Below are 6,276 nucleotides of genomic sequence, written 5' to 3' on the forward strand. Positions count from 1 at the left end.
CATCAATGGGCATAAATCATCCTGCCTGATCAACTCCGGGAGCACAGAGAGCTTCATACACCCCAACACGGTAAGGTGCTGTTCTCTTCCCATCCACCCAGCTAATCAAAGAATCTCCCTGGCCTCCGGGTCTCACTCTGTAGAGATCAAAGGGTTCTGCGGAGCGAACTTCACAGTCCAGGGAAGGGAATTAAAAAATTTCCGCCTCTACGTCCTCCCACACCTCTGCGCGGCCACACTCCTCATAACCTCCAAAGTTTAACTTTTAAATTCGGTGGCCCTATACCCCCCCCCCCCCCACTGTCTGCAGCCTCACGACCCTTAAGGTCAAGCCGCCTTCCCTTTTTGCGAACCTCACCCCGGATTGCAAACCCGTCTCCACCAGGAGCAGATGGTACAGTGCCCAGGACCGGACCTTCATTAGGTCGGAAGTCCAGCGGTTACTGAAAGAAGGTATTATTAAGGCTAGCAACAGCCCCTGCAGAGCTCAAGTAGTGGTTGTAAAGACCGGGGAGAAGCATAGGATGGTCATCGATTATAGTCAGACCATCAACAGGTATACACAGCTCGACACGTATCCTCTTCCACGCATATCTGATTTGGTCAACCAGATTGCATAATACAAGGTATTTTCCATGGTGGATCTCGTCCGCCTACCACCAGCTCCCCATCCGCCCTAGCGACCGCAAATACACTGTATTCGAAGCAGATGGGTGGCTCTACCACTTCCTAAGGGTTCCCTTCCGTGTCACAAATGGAGTCTCGGTCTTCCAACCGGAGATGGACCGAATGGTTGACCGGTACGGTTTGCAGGCCACATTTCCATACCTCGATAACGTCACCATCTGCGGCCACGACCAGCAGGACCACGACACCAACCTCCGTAAATTCCTCCATACTGCAAAAATCCTTAACCTAACTTACAACAAGGACAAATGCGTGTTCAGCACCGACCGTCTAGCCATCCTCAGCTACGTAGTGCATGATGGAGCTATAGGCCCAGATCCCGAACGCATGCACCCCCTCATGGAGTTTCCCCTCCCCCACTGCTCCAAGGCCCTGAAACGCTGCCTGGGATTTTTTTCATATTATGCCCAGTGGGTCCCCAACTATGCGGACAAGGCCTGCCCACTAATCCAATCCACAGTTTTTCCCCTGTCAGCAGAGGCCCGCCAGGCCTTCAGCCGCATCAAAGCGGACATCGCAAAGGCCACGATGCACGCAATCGATGAACCCCTTCCCTTCCAAGTCGAGAGCGACGTGTCCAATGTAGCTCTGGTGGCCACCCTCAACCAAGTGGGCAGACCCGTGGCTTTCTTCTCACGCACCCTCCATGCTTCAGAAATCCACCATTCCTTAGTTGAAAAGGAGGCCCAAGCCATAGTAGAAGCTGTGCGTGGCAGCATTATCTGGCCGGCAGGAGATTCAATCTCCTCACTGACCAACGGTCGATCACTTTCATGTTCGATAATGCACAGCGGGGCAAGACAAAGAACGATAAGATCTTAGATAGAGGACCGAGGTCTCCACCTACAACTATGAGATCTTGTATCGTCCCGGGAAGCTAAACGATCCTCCTGATGCCCTATCCCGCGACACATGTACCAACACACAAGTGGACCGACACCGGGCCCTCCATGTGGACCTCTGCCACCCGGGGGTCACTCGATTCTTCCATTTCATCAAGACCCAAAACCTGCCCTACTCCATCGAGGAGGTCAGAACCACTACCAGGAACTGCCAAATCTGCGCGGAGTGCAAGCCGCACTTCTACAGGCCAGAGAAAGCGCACCTGGTAAAGGCTTCCCGTCACTTTGAACGCCTTAGTGTGGACTTCAAAGGGCCCCTCCCCTCCACCGACTGCAAAACGTACTTCCTGAACGTAATTGACGAGTACTCCCGGTTCCCATTCGCCATCCCCTGCCCCGACATGACAGCAGCCACCATCATAAAAGCCCCCCACAGTATCTTTACCCTGTTTGGTTTCCCCGCCTAAATACACAGCGATAGGGGGTCCTCGTTTATGAGCGACAAACTGCATCAATTCCTGCTCAGAAAGGGCATTGCCTCAAGCAGGTCGACCAGTTACAACTCCCGGGGGAACGTACAGGTAGAGAGGGAGAACGGAACGGTCTGGAAGACCGTCCTACTGGCCCTACGGTCCAGGATTCTCCCAGTCTCCGGCTGGCAGGAAGCCCTTCCTAATGCTCTCCACTCCATCCGATCACTGCTGTGTACCACGACCAATGAAACACCTCACGAATGTCTCCTTGTCTTCCGTAGGAAGTCCTCCTCCGGCACTTCGCTCCCGACCTGGCTGGCAGCTCCTGGACCCATCCTGCTCCGCAAGCATGTGCGGGCGCACAAGTCGGACCCATTGGTCGAGAGGGTCCATCTCCTTCACACTAACCCTCAATGCACCTACGTGGCGTACACCGATGGCCGACAGGATACTGAGGCACCCTCAATTACGACACGAGAGCGAGGTCGGTAATCAAAAGGCTTTAATCTACAGAGAATCGAACAGCATCCGAGAGAAGTGTGCTCACCACATGGAGCCTTATCCTATATACTGTTTCCTGGGGGCGTAGCCAGAGGCAGAGTCCCCCAGGGTTCCAAGCATCTTAAAGGGGCAAGGTATTGAAGGTCAGGTACCGTTACAGCAGTTATTAATACCGTTCATCACATTCACCCCCTGTTTAAAAAAAACACATAGTCCGTCGGGGGTAAAGTGGAGTTATAAGTTCAGTCTTTGTGGTGGTCTGATAGTCCGTGCTGACTTTCGCTGCTCCGGTGGTGGCACCGTGGATGCAGTCGGTTCCGATGGTGGTATATCCGGGAGCACGGTTGACTGAGCCTTTGCCCGCCTTGGGGGGGGGGGGGGGGGGGGGGGGGTATCAGAGGTGATTGGGGTGATCGGTGCCGGCGCCGGCTGGGGGGCAGGGTCGGAGTCGGCGGTCGGTGCGGGGCGGGGAGCGTCGGTAGAAGGGGGGGGGGTCGGTGGGGAAAATGTCAGGGTCGGTGGGAGAACCAGCGGGTGCCAGGTCTCGCAGGGTGTTGGTATCCTGCCTGCCGTCGGGGTGCTCGACGTAGGCGTATTGAGGGTTTGTGTGCAGCAGGTGGACCCTCTTGACTATTGGATCCGTTTTATGGCTCCTCACGTGCCTCCGGAGTAGGACTGGATCCGGAGTCGTCAGCCAGGGTGTAAGCGAGACCCCAGAGGTGGACTTCCTGGGGAAGACAAACAAACGATTGTGAGGGGTCTCGTTCGTGGCCGTTCAGAGGAGCGACCTAATGGAGTGCAGGGCATCGGGTAGGACCTCCTGCCAGCGGGCGATTGGGAGACTCCTTAACTGTAGGGCTAGGAGGACAGCCTTCCAAGCTGTCGTGTTCTCCCTCTCCACTTGCCCGTTTCCCCACGGGTTATAGCTCGTCGTTCTGCTCGAGGCGCTGCCCTTGCTGAGCAGGTACCGACGCAGCTCATCGCTCATGAACGATGTACCCCGGTTACTGTGGATATAAGCGGGGACACCAAACAGTGTGAAGATGCTGCGCAGTGCCTTGACCACGGAGGCCGAGGTCATATCGGGGCAGGGGACAGCAAAAGGGAAGCGGGAGAACTCATCGATCACGGTGAGGAAATAGATGTTGCGGTTGGTGGACGGGAGTGAGAATGTGTCTCTAATTCACTTGTCTCTCAGTCCGGAAGAAACGGTCTCGAACACATTCGTACTTTAGAATATTCTTTATTGCGATCGGGGCAGCCCTCTAGGTATTCCAAAGAAACACCTCTGAGTGTGCAAAAGTTTTGTTCAAAACATCCTGTCTTTATATGTTTTTTTAAAGGGCTGTCCCTTACATTCACTTGAGCTTGCCCCCATTACAAAGCATAGCTTGTTTTTGCCATAGTTTCGATACATGATTTTACAGACTTTAAAGTTATCTATTGGCACATGAGTATATAGCAATTTTAGCAAAAACAGCAGGTGTTTAGCCACAGTATCAATGGCTCCCACATTTCATATTCCGTCATCCAGCCATCTTCCTTGTTTCTCAAGGCTATTTGGCTTACAGTCATGAGTCGGCTCACAAATTCAATAATAACTCCCTTATTTGTAACTTTCCACTAATGTGTCCCATTAATTCTGGATTGTTCTAGCTATTAACCCTTGCTTCACATTCTCATTCCCCTCTTTGATCATTCCATGATCACACAGCCCTCAGGGACTTATCCTTGAGAGTCTGAGGAATTCCTCCGGGAAATCATCCTTTGGTCCAATGTCCTCATACACATTTCCGGCACCTACTAAGTCCTGCTTGTCTAACTGGGAAAGCCGCTGCAGCATCTGTGGCATCACAGAGGCGCCTAAACGATTACAAAAGCATTTAACACAGGTTACAATGATACATAGCAAAAGGCAAATAACGATAAAGATAATAAATCCATGAAACAGATCGGTGGTCCAGGAACTAGACCACAGCCCTCCCCACCAGTCGTTCAAGGAGGACTGGCGGAGCCTCTTTACCCCATCCCTAATGTGGTCCACTAGGTGAGTAATGTTCTCCGAGCTATCAGGGATATAAGTACAGCACTCAGAACCCACCACAGCACATGTACCTCCCTTGCTGGCGAGGAGGTAGTCTAGAGCCATGCGCTTCTGTAAGGCAACCGTCCGAACAGCTACTAACTCTGTGTTGAGCTCACTGAATCCTTCCGCGGTATTATTATCCACCTGCTCCAATATATCCCGGAGCTTGGTGACTTTTTGGAGAGATCTAATACTGCCGAACTGAGGCCAAAGGACAGTAGCTATCACCTCCCAAGGCACAAGGGACCTAGTGGTTCGGGCATGGGGATGTTTGGATAGATCTGTATAATGGGTGATGCCAGGGACTACAAAACCCATATAGCAAGAACCCGACCAATTTTCCTGCAACCAGGGATATGCTTTATGTCTGCATATAAAATAGGTATCATTGTATAAGGTCAAGTTCCCCTTGGCATCCGTCATCATGATTCTAGTCGGCTCCCCCCTCCAGGGGCCGCCACTTGTATGGTTTTCTATTGCTGACCAATTAAAGGTGAACAAGCCTTTTTGTGTAAGATTAGTTATGGGTGTTTGCCAAATCAAGGTCTGGTTACATTGGCTGGTACCTACCGGGTGGGTCCCATTGGCATGATCCTTTTTAAAACATATACTACCTTTTGGAAATTTAGCATACTTGGGGAGGATCAGGTAGGGCGGCTGATGGGTTACAGTAAATTTCGGCCACCACCATCCTTTAAACCTGTTCATAATGAACCCGGCCGATCGCCAACTATCATATCTTGTGTATCATTATCAGGATCGGTGCGATTACGTCGCAGAGCTCATTCTGCGACCTCCTCAATCAAATAGGAATTAGGGACCAAAGGAATACCCCCATGGGCATGGCTAGGAACATGCGTACATACCCAACAAGAGGAGACATTCAATTTCTTTGCATAAGTATAAGACATAAACAGGAATGAATTCACAGTCACATGGTGCGTTGCCCGCTTCCTCCTGGTAGGCGGGTGAGTATGAATAGTCTTACATTCAGGAACTCGTGGCTTGCCTTTCCTCGTACACCGGTAGTCCCACCGGCAAGCGTAGCGATCGCAGGTCAGGGATCTGCGGGTAGTCAGGAACCGAGGCTTCTGCTCGTCTTGATGAATGATGGTGGTGCAGGTATCTACCGGGGTCGCCGTCCACAAGGTCTCATCTGTTGTGCTGTTGGCACAGCTAAAGGTGTCCTCACGACAAAGGTGCAGAATTCGTCTGCCGGGTTTACATCGTTGGCCGCTAGTGAATGTAAACTGGATGGCGCTGGCGAGGATCACTAATAAAAAGAGCGGCTTCATCGTGGGGTCCTGCTCCTAGTCCGAGTAAGGTCGTATGTACCTAAAACTTAAAACGAAAATTAATAATCACGAAAACTTCACTAGCTTACAGTGGTGGGTGTGAATCCACGCATTGCATCCTTCAACTTTGACTGCCGTGGGGGTGGTTAGGAGAACTTGGAACGGTCCTTCCCAACGTGGTTCCAACCCCTTCCGTGTCCAATTGCGGATCATCACATGATCTCCCGGTTGTACAATATCGGAGCTAGCTAAGGGTGACACTTCCTCTTGCGTGGCACGTACTCGCAAATGGAGACTCTTTAAGACTTTAGTGAGGGCTATTATATAATTAGCCATTTCTGTAGTCATGTGGTGGAACTGAATGTCTCGGGATGTATGACAGTCCCAGGGGG

This window comes from Scyliorhinus canicula, chromosome 5 (genome assembly GCF_902713615.1).
Source record: "Scyliorhinus canicula chromosome 5, sScyCan1.1, whole genome shotgun sequence".
Classification (NCBI taxonomy): domain Eukaryota; kingdom Metazoa; phylum Chordata; class Chondrichthyes; order Carcharhiniformes; family Scyliorhinidae; genus Scyliorhinus; species Scyliorhinus canicula.